The sequence below is a fragment of the Gopherus flavomarginatus genome, chromosome 4 (assembly GCF_025201925.1).
Source record: "Gopherus flavomarginatus isolate rGopFla2 chromosome 4, rGopFla2.mat.asm, whole genome shotgun sequence".
NCBI lineage: Eukaryota > Metazoa > Chordata > Testudines > Testudinidae > Gopherus > Gopherus flavomarginatus.
In genome coordinates this window covers 201,367,934-201,382,490 of record NC_066620.1, presented here as the reverse complement: position 1 = coordinate 201,382,490, position 14,557 = coordinate 201,367,934, and positions in this window count along the sequence as shown.

Sequence of the window (14,557 nt, the reverse complement as noted above, 5' to 3'; positions counted from 1 at the left end):
TAGTATTCAAAAGTCTGTTGCATGTAAAACTGAAGGAAAACATGAGGTGAAATAATCTAATTGAAAATATTCCACAAAGAATACCCTTTTAAAAAAAATATTAGTTTTTATACACAATTGTTCTGGGTCAGAATATACTTTGTTTAAAATAAACATGTAGGGCAATATTCTGCTACCCTTACACTGAACAGTTCCTTAGTCCAAGAACAGTCTAACTGATTTCAGAGCAACTGCTTCTGCACTAAAGTTGGTAGACATTGGTGATTCATATATGCAGTTAAGTAGATCTCTTGTCTGTTCTGGTTTGCTGTTAGATGCAGTGAAAAGGTATGAGGCTCCAATCCTGCAAACTCTTAATCATTTACCATAACCTTACTACCCTGAGGTTTGGGGCCTAGCACTAAACCCTTAACAAAATGAGCTATCTGCAATCATGTGAGTAATCCGATTTAATTCTGATGGATTACTTGCCTCAGGAAGAATTTACTGACTAGTAAGATTTAGGATGAGACCCATTGGGACAGTCTCAGCCAGTATAAATAGTCAGAGAGCCATTCAAGTCAATAATGGAGTTATAACAATTTATATCAATGGAGGATATGCCATATAGCATCTAGCCAGGTTTGCTCTTCAGATGACTTGTGCCATTTGGGTGATACAAAGCAGCTATAAACCCAGGTTTACTGGTCACTTAAACCCAGCTGATGGCTGCTTTCCATCACCAGGGCAGCACAAAATGTCTGAACATACATGCAAATCTAGCCTATTCTCCATACACTGAACTGGTTTGCTTGTTTTTGGATAATATTACACTTTCCATTCTGAGGATTGTTTTTCAGACATTCATCTTTCTTCTGTAAATAGACCCTTAATATTCACTATAGATTTAGGGATAGAGTAAGGGGATTTAGGTGCTTAAAGATGCAGATAGGCACCTAAAGGGATTTTCAAGAGCACTGAGTGTGCAGGATGGAATTATATTTTGAGGACGGATAGCTGTTGTCCCTGCTTCATTATGTAAGAATGTCAAGCAAAAAATGTGTCTTATACCTGAGCATCAACAGATCATAAAATCATAGAATATCAGGGTTGGAAGAGATCTCAGCAGGTCATCTAGTCCAACTCCCTGCTCAAAGCAAGACCAATTCCCAACTAAAGTGTGGATGGGCTCAAGACTCTGTTTACTGGCCAGGAATGAACAAACAACTCTGCTCCTTAATAGAAGGGTATGACAACTGCCGTCTTGTGATAACTGCTAGTAGAAAGAGACTCTGTTACCAAATGAGCTGCCCACTCTATTATGGGAAAAGGTGGGAACACACTCATTTACCTTCAAGGAAAAGCAGTACTTGATACAGTGGCCTACTATTCACATTTTTCGGAGGTCAGTGCCCTGCCTGATACATGAAGCAAGCCAGTGATTGGCAAATGGAAGGCCCACTTTGTGAGAGATGGCATTCTAGACACAGTATTCACCAACAGTGCACCCCAATTAGCCTCAGAAACATTCAAGGAATTTGCACTCGAGTGAGAGTTTGACCACCACACCTCCTATCTAGCACACTCACAGAGAAATGATAAGGTGGAATCATCTGTGAAAACAGACAGAGACTGTTGCACAAGGCTGTTTCTTCGAGTTCAGTCTCCTTGTTCGTATTGTTTGGCACACAGGAATACACCACACATAGATGCCAAAATGGTTCTGCACAGGCACTGGTGGGTTGAAGGATCAAAATCCTGTTACCAGTGAAGGGAGATGCAGAACAAGAAGGATGGAGACTTCACTGAAAGGAGATGACCAATCATCAGAAAAAGTAATTACTAGAGTATGAAAAATCAGCCAAGGACCGACCAGCCTTGGAGACAGGCACTCCTGTGAGGATTTAGCCATTAAAGAGATACCAGAAGGAGTGGACTAAAGCAGTTGTAGAGGGTGCAGTGGCACCCAGTCTATAGGAGGTGACTACACAATAGGGACAGGTGATCTGAAGGAACAGGAAGCACTTATGAGCCAGTAGGCACATCATTCAATGGAAGTCTACAGAGATCATCACAGAACGGAAACACGGGTCACCATCCCGGAGGCCAACACCACAGGGAGGGAAGAGACTCCACAGAGAGATAGTTTGGTCTCCTCAACAGATAACCACACTGGAGTGATCTGTCTGTCTCCCTATCACCTGTCTCTAACTCTAGGAAACTGTCTCACAAACTATCTAACTGCTGAGTCTGTGGTAAAGACAAGATACCAACTCAGCTTTGAACTTGTTGACATGGGGTAAGGGTCTGGGCATCTTTTATTTGTTTTTAATGTTTATATTTTAAAGTTTGTAAAATAGGGAAGATGTATCATGATCAGTGGAACAGGAATCAGAGGGTGCATGTACGCTGGAGGAACTGTTATCAAGGAGACACCAGTGGAACAGCGAACAAGGGGAGCTAGATTTGAACAAAAACAGCCACATGGACAGAGCAGTCCATAGAGTTAAAAAAATTTCCACTTGTTCACCTTAACTTGCATTCAGCTTCACTCCTTGCAAATGAAACAAAGTGGGATTTTTATACAGCAGTTACATAATAAGGCCCATAATCTTTAGAGTTGCCTCTGTGTGTTTTCATGTGGGTCATAACCACAAATGGTTGTCCTTTTTTGCCATGCACTCACAGTAGCTCTGCAGAAAGATCCTACTACCAGTACTTTCCCACCTTGAACTATTTTTTTTCTTTGAGTTTTGTGGCATACAAGCATGCATGCTGGAAACCAGAATTGGGGCCACAGTTTATAAATTGCAAGTGAAATACAGATGTGACTTTACTTCTGCATTTGCATCCCAAAGTCAGCTGGAAGATGCGTCCCACTTGGTTCTTTCATGCATCTTCAGTGCGGAGTTTGGATATTTGCAATTTTTAAAAGTATGTGTATATTTAAAGGAAATGGATTATTTTTAATTTAAAAAATGGTTACTCTCAATTATTCCATTGGGGTACAGCATGTACAGAATAAAATTATATTCATAAAATTAAATTATAAATTCTATATTCTTCACTTAAATACTGTTCTGCCTTATACTGAGATATTAATGACAGGTTTCAGAGTAGCAGCCGCACTAGTCTTTATCTGCAAAAAGAACAGGAGTACTTGTGGCACCTTAGAGACTAACAAATGTATTTGAGCATAAGCCCACAAAAGCTTATGCTCAAATAAATTTGTTAGTCTCTAAGGTGCCACAAGTACTTCTGTTCTTTCTGAGATATTGTAGTTATTCACAGGTTTGACCTTCAAGTCATTTGTCCTTTCTGTCCCATAAACTGAATACACTACTTGACTGCAACTCCTCATAGGATCTTGTAATTTAGTAACTGCCTCTAAAGTATTTTGTAGATATAAGAGTCTACATGTGTTATTATAGGAGTCCTATGGCATGCAGCTTAATTTTAACTATAGAAATCTATTTTAGAAAGAGAGATAGAGACATTATATCAATTTTCTGTTTGTACCATATCCAAAGTTGTGCTAGTCACCTCTTAGGACAATTAGTGAGAGACAAGGCCCCTTCCCTGAAGAGTTTACCATCAAGAGCAGTGGTTCTCAAAGCTGGTCCACCGCTTGTTCAAGGAAAGCCCCTGGCAGGCTGAGCTGGTTTGTTTAGCTGCTGCATCCACAGGTTCGACCGATCGCAGCTCCCACTGGCCGCTGTTCGCCACTCCAGGCCAATGGGGGCTACGGGAAGGGCATCTAGCACATCCATAGACCGGCACCACTTCCGGCAAGCCCCACTGGCTTGGAATGGCAAACCGCAGCCAGTGGGAGTCACGATCAGCCGAACCTGCGGACATGGCAGGTAAACAAACTGGCCTGGCCTGACAGGGGCTTTCCTTTGACAAGAGGAAGACCAGTTTTGAGAACCACTGATCTAGAGTACCAGTTTTGTTCCCTTTTCTCTTAAATGGTAAAGAATGTGTTGTAGGATATTTTAGGAAAGGTTGAGAATTGATATGCCGTAAACAGTCTTGAGAGATTATATAAATCAGAATTACAGAGGACAAAATGAGAAGCAGACTCTTTGGGGGAAACTTTAAGGGGGAAGGATGTGGTTAACAGAAGATGGATACAGATCAGCAAATAATTTCTTTAGGCCCAGTCCTGTGAGGTGCTGGGCACCAGCAATTTTTATTGAAGTAAATGGGAGCCGATAACTGCTAATGGGGGAGGAAGGACGGTGCAGTGGTTTGGACCCTTGTCTAGGGCTCAGGAGTAATGGGGTCAGTTCTGTGCTCTGCCACAGACTTCCTGAGTGACCCTAGGCAAGTCACTTAGGGCTTGTCTACATAGTGCTACAGTATGAACTAGAGGGGTGTGAATTGTAGAGCGTTCTAACTTGTTGCACTCCAACTGCCTTGGGTGGATATTACTGGTATGAACTAAAATGGTATCTTGTACACATTACAGGACCATGTTAATGTAAACTAGCTACCTTTTAAATCACACCGGCAGAGTCTATATGGGGCAGTTAGAGAGTTCGTTAATTCACACCCTCTAGTTTGCATTGGGGCACCCTGTAGACAAGTACTTGGACTCCATGCCTCACCTCCCTATACATAAAATGGGAATAATAGTACTTCCATACTCCACAGATGTGTTGTAAGGACAAATACATTAAAATACTGTGGTGTGCATATGATGTAGTAATGAGGGCCATACATGTACCATGGATAGCGGCTCAGTAACTGACTGGGGCTTTTTAGGAAGATGATACCGTTCACACGGACACAAGTAGAACTAAGGTACTGTTCTCATAGAGCCTAATCCAAAGCCCACTGAATTATATGGGAATCTTTCCACTGATTTCAACAGACATTGGATCAGGCTCCAAATAAGCTGCAGGAGTTTTTTAAAAATCAGTCATCTGGGCTGGCTTCTGTGGCCTTTTTGCTAGGTGGTGTCAGGGACTGTGTTGGCTTTGCAAATCTGGGACATAATCATAGAGGTATCATTCTTCAGAACTTCAGTGGTTCCCCTTATACACCTTGCTGGCACTTGGACGTTCACAACTTCTTCCACAGGGACCACAAAAATGAGTCAACTATTTAAATATGCATATGCCTACACTGAGTATTGAGGGGATCAGATTGCCCTAGTCTTTAGTCCACTCAGCCCTTCCTTTCTCTGTTGTTTAACTTTTAGGATCTGGGACTGTGTATTTCTATTTGCTCTGTAACAGCCCAATTGTGTTCACCCTAAAGTCAGGGTACAAACCCACTGTGGCTTTCATGTTGCAGATTCAGGCAATAACATGCTGTTCCAAATCTTATGGAAGTCATTGGAAAACTTTCCACTGGTGTCCATGGGCTTTTCATCTGGCCACAACACACCTAGTACATATTTGGATTCAGTCTAAAATAACTAAACATTTCTTAACAGCTACTTGCTGTTTCTACCTTTAAAAATTTTACCCTTTGGATCAAACCCCTTGAATCATGGATTTTGTGGTCTGATATCTTGACATGTAGATGTGGCAAAGCAGCACTGACATGAGATGAAGGTGACATTAATTTACTTGGAGATACTGTTATTGGGTAGAGTCAGAGATTAGTCTGCTAAATGGAGCCAAAAAAATGATAGGCAAACCACAGAGGAATGGATGATGATGCTCCACACACTGCCACAGTGTCACCTTTTATGAAGCTACTTTTTGCAAGAACTATACTTGAAAAGATTCGAAAAAGAGCGCAGCCAAGGCATGTAGAGCCAATTGTTCCTTTTGATGAGCCTGGTTGGATCAGAAAGGTTAAAGTTTGATTAGATTCTTAATGTACTGTAGGTTTTGCTGAATTCTTACAACACTCATTCTGAGGCAATTTATACTGATTTGGAGAAAGGTTTTTGCTGAGCCCAACTCCACAGCAATTTATGCCACTTTCACTCAGGAAACCGAGATGAAAATGAAGTGAATTTCTTGTTCTCTATTCAAAGGCCATTTAGGCTCTTGATTTGATTGTTTTAGCAATGTAAACTGCCCAACACTAGAAAAAAAATAGCCGGAACTTTTTAATTGGCTTTACAATGAGATCCAAGCCAGGGAATGTGTCTTAAAAACAAACAAAAACAGAAGCTGAGAAATGAGTGCGCATCTGCAGCTCAGAGCTACAACTTACTCTGTAAAATTCCATGTACTCAGTGCTCTGGAACAACAGGATAAATGAGTTAATTGTAGATCTAAAAATTGTTTGCCAGATGCTGTCTATTCTGCTAGCAACACCTGTTTCAGATCATGCTTTCATTAATTAGAATATGATGAGCAAGCAGGCAAGTTCAAACACTCTGCTGACAATGCCTGTGTGGCAGATATGAAATTCCCATTTGTCATTCTCCATGGTCAGGGAATAATTTATCTGTAATCTAATAGAGATATTTTTTCAAAAATTGTTGTGATAATGAACATATTAGTTAGGGCTGCATTTTTGTCATGGTAAATTAAGGAGGGAAATCATGGATTTTCCAGAGGAAAGTGTCATCTTAAAAGTTATAATTTAAAAATATTAGAGATAAACAACTCTGGAGTCTAACTCAGGCTTTTACATCTCTGCATACATATTGGGAAGAATTCAGTCTCTTTCAAGTTCTCTGTTCACACCAGCCCAAACAAGCTGTAGTGTATTGGGTTTGGGTAGTACTGCTTTAAATTGTTTGAGAGCCCTCTAACATACCTCATTGTCTTGCCCTGAGGAAGATACCAGAACCCAACATAGTAGCAGCTGTATGCACACATATGTAGCCAGGCCTCATAGGATATCTGAGTTGGAAGGGACCTCAGAAGGTCATCTAGTCCAACCCCCTGCTCAAAGCAAGGACCTATCCCCCAGACTTCTAAATGGCCCCCACAAGGATTGAACTCACAACCCTGGGTTTTGCAGGCCAATGCTCAAACCACTGAGCTATCCCTCCCTTATGTGTTTGCACATAATTAATAAACAGTTAGTTGGATCCTGATTATGCCCGCATGGTTTCCTCATATCCTTTATGTTGTGTAAAGAGCAAAGGCAACATGAAAACATGCACGCACACACACACTTTCCTGGGAGATCCTTGGATACCTAGTCTGTGCCCTTTATGATTCATCCAGGTCCCTTGAATGTCTATCCACTGTTCTTTCTCCCCACTTATTGCTGCTGCTTCTAGTTCTGGATCTCCGTCACATTCATGGGGAGCCAGGGCCATGAAGACTCCTTCCTGCCCATAACCCAGCTGAGGGGTTTTTTTTACACTGCAAAGAACTAACAAGCCTGAGTTGTGAAGTTCATTTTGAGGGTATTTGGGTTGAGGGGTTGGTTTGAACTCATCTCTACATGGAACTCAGCTAGAGTTTGGGTTCCACTGCAAACTCCTCTTCCACAAATGAGCAATTACTCACACAAATAATCTTATTGTGAGTTCACTTTTTTGGGTAAAGGGTTCACATTTTAGCCTTTAGTAATCCCAGACAGGAACCTGGTGTGACACACTGTATCTCAAAACAACACCTGAACCCACATATTCACCACTCTTGTATGATTATGATATGTTTTGTACCTGAATATGCCTTGTGAGGTATCATTTACAGTCATGATCTGTTGAACGTTACTGTCCTGTTGAGTTATATGTGTTACCACTGTATGTGAAGTGATGAAGTTTTGCTATATGTATGTTATTGAAATATGTTACAAGTCTGGGAAACACCCACAGCTAGCCTTTCAGTAGCAACAAAAGAGCAACTAATATCCCCAAAACAGGATTTACAGCAGGACTGGCCAGCCATGTGTTGATGCCCATTAAGGAGAATCTACTATCCCAGGGGGCCCCTCCTGGAGTCTCTTTAAAGAGCATGTACATGATACGGGCTGTCTAGACCCCATGACATAAGAAGGATCTTTCCAGCACCTGGAAGAGAATATAAAATGAGGGGCAATGACATCACCACTTGGCCTCTCTCCTCCCCCATCTTAACACCTGGAAGCAAGATAGTTTTGGAAAAAAAGAAAAGCCTGCTTGAACTGGGGAGAAGGGATGGCCTTAACTAAGCTTTCTAGTTAGTAAGGACTGTGAACTGAATTCTGCCTGCAATATCCAGTAGGGTGAGAAAAAACTGATTCATTCAAATCTTGCTTAGTCTGATAAAGTTCAGGATTTGGACTGCAACTTTACATTTTTTCTTATGTAACCAACTCTGACTTCTCTGCCTAACACTTAAAATCACTTACAATCTCTTTCTGTAGTTCATAAACTTGTTTTTATGTTTTATCTTTACCAAGGAGTTTGTCTAAAGTGCTTGGGGAATCTGCTCAGATCACAAAGGCTGTTGTATGTCCACTAGCCTTTGATGAAGAGGCGAACTAATTAATGAACTTGCATTGTTCAAGAGAAGATCTTGAGTAGTGTAAGATGGTACATTGCTGGGATGCAAGCCTGGGAGAATTTGCTGGTATCTCCATGTGTATAATTCATGAGAGGCTGGGAGAGCCTGCACGTAACTTTGGGCGTGCCTTCACACGCTAATGGCTGTGTGAGAGCAAAGCCAGGAAGTGCTGCTTGACACTAGTAGAGCAGTGTGACAGGTACCCAGAGTGTTAAAGCGGACACAAGGGTCCCACTAGTCCCAGCTAAATTGCAGTTTGGGCAAAAGGCACAGTTTTAAGAGGAATCTGGTGTAGGAGGGTTTGAAATGGTAGGACAGTCAGAAGGAGAGAGTCCAGATCCTAGATACTGGTTTAGAAGAAGAGAGCACAGTACATGAGAAAATATATGGTGCTACATAAAATTGAACAATACTAAATGTATACAGTGATAATGTTGGTATAAAAAGTCCCACTGAAATATTTATTTGTATTTCACCCAAAAAACCCCTAAAAGCTCTTGGAACCAATTGGGCTCCACACTTTGCTAAACCCTAGAAAATGTTCTATAAAGTAGTTAATCCAATAAACCTTTCATACCTGCAGATATGCAAACATATTTCTTTCACTGGTAGAGTTTTCTGAGCCATTACCAATAGTTAGCACAGTGAGTTTCTTTCAAACGTTGTTAGGGGAACAGGAATAGAATCATAGAAGCTAGAGATTGAGATTGGTAATAGGTAACCTTGTTTAGCACACTACTCTCTATACATCTTTTGTTTCACTACCTTCCCCCTCCCCTTGACACTTCTCACAATTTTCTTTGCCTCCCTCTTTCTGTGAGCCAAATTACCTCACTCTCATTCGTCAAATTTCACCCCAAAACACTTAAAGCTAGTTTTCCACTGTCAGCCTCCATTCTGACTGGCACATAACCTTCCACAACAGTAGCAAAGAAACATGTAAAGCAAAAACAACTTCTAGGATCTAGTCACTGCAGAACAAAACAAATTTTTTTCTGTAGTAGTTTTACCTTCACATTTTTAATGAGGTCTCCTCGTTCTCTACGCAACCATGACTGAGGTTGGTAGAGCTGGTTGAAATTTTTTTTTACAGAACGGTTTTTGATGAAACTGCACTTTAAGATTAAACCTAAACATTTCATGGGAATGTGTTGATTTTGAAAAAAAAAGTTTGAACATATTCATTTCAACTTTATTATAAGTTATATAAAAATATAGTATTGCAATTTATAAAATATCAATATATGTCCTGACATTATCAAAATAAATTTGATTCCAAATCTACATTTTACAGAATTTCTGGTGCCTGGTAAATTTTAAATCTTTTGACTTTTCATTCTGATTCTGAATGAAACCAAAATTTTAAAATTCTGGATTTTCCCATGAGACAGAAATTCAATTTTCTGACCAGCCTTACTGTGTTATCATTTAGAGTATAAGCTTTATCTTCAATACAACCTCATGGAAAGTCAGTGGGACTTAGCTGGCTTCACTTTCAAAAATAGGATATAGGTGCTTTTGAAAACTTTTTTAAAAAAATCTTAGTTTAGTTAATAAGAATTGGCTATAAGTGTGTATTCAGGTAAGATCTGAAATATTCATTGACCTGGTGGGTGATATGTCTGATCCTTTGGGACTGGTGGAACTTTGTATATGATGGACAAGATTTTCAGTAATCCTTATATTTGACTTGGCTGCCTGGGTGGGAGTCCAAGGCCAGATTGTTCTAAGGGAGCTGTGTTTTTGGCTTCTGGATAACCAGTAAGATATTGTGAAAGTTGTTTTACTGCTGACTTGGTGAATTTAAGTATTAGAAATAACCACCATTTTGGGGGATCGTCTGCCCCATTCTTTCCAGTATGCCCTAATTGAGCAATCTCAGTGTGGTCCCCTTGGGATCCCAGTCATAACAGGTTAAATAATATTTAGATAAACTAGAGGTATTCATGTCTACAGGGCCTGATGAAATTCAACCTATGGTATTTAAGGAACTAGCTGAAGCAATCTTGGAGCCCCTGCAGAACAGAAGAGGTCCCAGGGAACTGGAGAAGGGCAAACATAGTGCCTAACTTTAAATAAAAGAACAAAAAGGACCCAGGAACTACAGATTGGACAGCCTAACTTTGATACCTGGAAATATAGTAGAATAAATTAAACAATTTATTTGTAAGCACCTGAAGGATAATAGGGGTATAAGGAACAGCCAGCATGGATTTGTCAAGAATAAATCATACCAGACTAACCTCATTTCCTTCTGTGAGGGTGTTGAACCAGTAGGCATAAGGCTTTTGGCACATCCCACATAACCTTTTCATAAGCAAACTGGGGAAATGTGATCTAGATGAAATTACTATATGGTGGATGAACGACTAGTTGAAAAACCATACTCAAAGAAATACTTATGAATGGTTCACTGTCAATCTAGGAAAGCATATCTACTGGGGTCCCCCGGGGTCAGTCCTCAGTCCAGTATTTAGTATTTCCATTAATGGATAATGGAGTGGAGGGTAAGTTTCTAAAATTTGCTGACTACACCAAGCTTGGAGGGGACGCGAGCACTCTGGACGACAAGATTAGAATTCAAAACAACATTAACAAATTGGAGAAGTGACCTGAAATCAACATGATGAAATTCTATGAAGACAAGTCCAAAGCACTTACCTTTGGAAGGGAAACAAATCAAAAGCACAAATACAAGTGGGGAATAACTGGCAAGGTGGCAGTACTGCTGAAAAGGATCTGGTTACAGTGGATCACAAATTGAATATGAGCAACAATGTGAAAGCTAATAGCATGGAGTATATTAAAAGAAGTGTTGTATATAAGACACGAGAGGTGGTGTCTCATTCTCCTCAGCGCTGTTGGTGAGGTCTCAGCTGGAGTACTGTATTCAGTTTGGGTACCACACTCTAGGAAAGATGTGAACAAGCTGTAGAGAATCCAGAGAAGAGCAACAAATACGATAAAAGGTTTAGGAAACCTGACCTATGAGAAAAGGTTAAAAAAATCTGGGCTTGTTTAATATTAAGGGGGAACCTGATAACAGTCTTCAAATATGTTAAGGGCTGTTATGAAGATGGTGATTAATTGTTCTTCATGTCCACTAAGGGTAGAACAAGAAATAATGGGCTGAATCTGCATCAAGGGAGATTTAGGTCAGATATTAGGAAAAACTTGCTAAGTATAAGGGTAATTTAATTCTGAAATAGGATTCCAAGGGAGGCTGTGGAATCCCCATAACTGAAGGTTTTTAAGAACAGGTTGGACAAACACCTGTCAGGGATGATCTAGGTTTACTTGATCCTGACTCCATGCAGGGCACTTGATGATTTCTTGAGATCCCTTGCAGCCCTACCTGTCAATGATGTATCTTTCAAAAATAAGATTTTTTTTCTGCTCCATCAGGACACGTGTCATAGGAAACCAACGACTGCTTCTAGAGTGTACAGGCAGTGTGGCATCTCTACACTTCCTGGAGGATTTATTCTATAGCACAAATTACACTGGCATAGCTGTACGAGGCAGGAGAAAGCTTCCTTCATATCCTCTCCCTCCCGGCACAGTTAAACAAAGGCTATCACATTCTGGCTATAACAAGTGAAAAAAATAGAGAAATATACCTGAAGAAAAATATGGTCAAGTTTTCTCATTTATAGACGACACATAATGGAGGGGTACCTCTTAAATATTGCACATACACTTCTATTAACACTAATTAGAATTTACATGCATTAAATTACATACAGGGAGGAACATTTCAGAAGCATAACGTTTGTTACTGTCATCCTAAGTGTAAGTCTTGAAAAATTAATGCTGAAAGGAAACTACAGTCTTTGTTCTTGAAAAGTTAGAGCTGTTTATAGTTTTCCCTAGTAATGAAGTTGCCAGTAGAAAATATCTTGAAAGGTAAATTATTAAAAGCCACTAACTGAAAGCCAGAATTGGAATGTGGTGATTGAACATAGCCTTGCAGAAGGAACTGGGGGGAAATAAAATTTTTATGAACCCCACCTGCTGAATAAAGCTCTGAAACTCAGTATTGTTGCAATTAAAGCAGGCAGTATGAAATCATCATGTTTCTTTTTTCTCTCTCGACTACTTTTCCTGGTCACATGAGGTTGGAAGTGCCCACAATTCTTTGCCCCTTTTTCTGGTCCAGAGCATAGGTTCATAGGTCTTGGAGTTCCAGTCCTTTTCTCTTCATATTTCTCTTGACAGAGAGTCTTCCCATTGTATTCTCAGCCTCCCTTGTTCTTTCTTGCTGTTCTCTTCCTCACATGCTCTCTTTGCCAGTCAGTCATTCTTCTCCCATACATATCACATGTCCAGCCCATCTCAAATATGCACTCTCCAACTTATCTATCACTGAAAGCCCCAAGTTCACCATTACCCTAATTTCTTCCATGCATACTGCCTATCCTCTGCTGGCCTGCCATTATCCTCAGCATATAATTTTCTACTACCTGTATCATCTTTTCTTCCATCTCCATAAGACCCACCATGTCCAACGCATAGAGCAGGCAGGGACAAACATTTCTTTTCCTCTCTTACTCCTTTCCTACTTGTATAACTTCCATTTTCCTTTGTGTTTACTTTCAAACCATGATTTTCAAACACAGATGCCCATTCTGATAACAATTCCTCTTTGCTATCAGTTTTGTCTGAGTATTCAGACTTGCTTCTTCTAATTAACTCCATAGTTAGGATGAAGAGTGGACTCATCACACAGCCTTGTCTCAGTCCCATCATCACCTCAAAACTCTCTGAAATGCCATGTATTGTTATCACCTTCCTCTTGACCCTCAGTCAGCTGCTCCATCCTTACAGTCCTCCTCCCAGCCATCTCAATACTCCAAACACCAGCTCCCATTGATCCACGTCATATGCTTTCTCAAGATCAATAAATGCTACATAGCAGTTTTACCTGCCATTTATCACTCTTTCACACTTCTGTCTCATTGCAAACACTGTGTCTATAGTACTCCTGTCCTTCCTAAGGCCATGTTGCTCCTCTCCTATATTTTCCTCCACCCTTGCAGCTCAACCTTGCCTCCAAAACTCTTTCAAGGACTTTGAGAAGCTTACTTAACAGGGTAATTGACTGATCAGCATTTGAACCATTTAAGTCTCCTTTACCCTTTGAAAGAGGCAGACGCAATGACATTTTCCAGTTATCTGGTATCCTCCCTTGATCCCAGCAAATGATAATCTGTGAAGCCACTTTAGTTCAGTATCTCCAACTACCTGGATCATATCAATGGTTCTCACCTTCAACAGCGGCTTTACCATTCTTCATCTTATTCAGTGTTTCTTCCCCCTCCTTTATAGAGAGTGATGCCTATTGAGGCTTCCCCATAATTGTTGGCAGTGCTTGCACTCACAACTCTTCTTCTCCTTTAACAACCTTTGAAAATATTTTTCCATGCCTTTGTAGGGTTAGTCACCACCTAGTTCCCATCCTTCACACAAAGATTTTTTCATAACTTATGTTTCCTTGTTCGTCTTTTTTGCCAACCGCAAAACCCAATTTCCTACCATCCTCCTCCTCCTCCAACTTTCTGTATAATTCCTCCTCAGTCTCCATTCTTGCCTCAGCAACTTCCTTTTAGCCTCCTTTTTCTGCCTGTTCATATGCATTTTTGATAGTTTCATTTTGATGACTTGTTTTCTCAGATTCTGAATAATTCTTTAACTTCTCTTGTACATCAAACCACCACTAGTTTGTTCTCTGAAAATAGACTCAGACTCAGACTCATAGGTCAGAAGGGACCAATATGATCATCTAGTCTGACCTCCTGCACAAGGCAGGCCACAGAACCCTACACATCCACTTTTATAACAACCCCTAACCCAGGACTGAGTTATTGAAATCCTCAAAATTGGTTTCAAGACCTCAAGCTGCAGAGAATCCACCAGCAAGTGACCCATGCCCCACGCTGCAGGGGAAGGCGAAAAACCTCCAGGGCCCTTGCCAATCCGCCCTGGAGGAAAATTCCTTCCCGACCCCAAATATGGTGATCAGCTAAACCCTGAGCATGTGGGCAAGACTCACCAGCCAGCACCCAAGAAGGAATTCTCTGCAGTAACTCAGTTCCCATCCCATCCAACATCTCCCCGCAGACCATTGAGCAGACTTATCTGGTGATAATCGAAGATCAATTGTC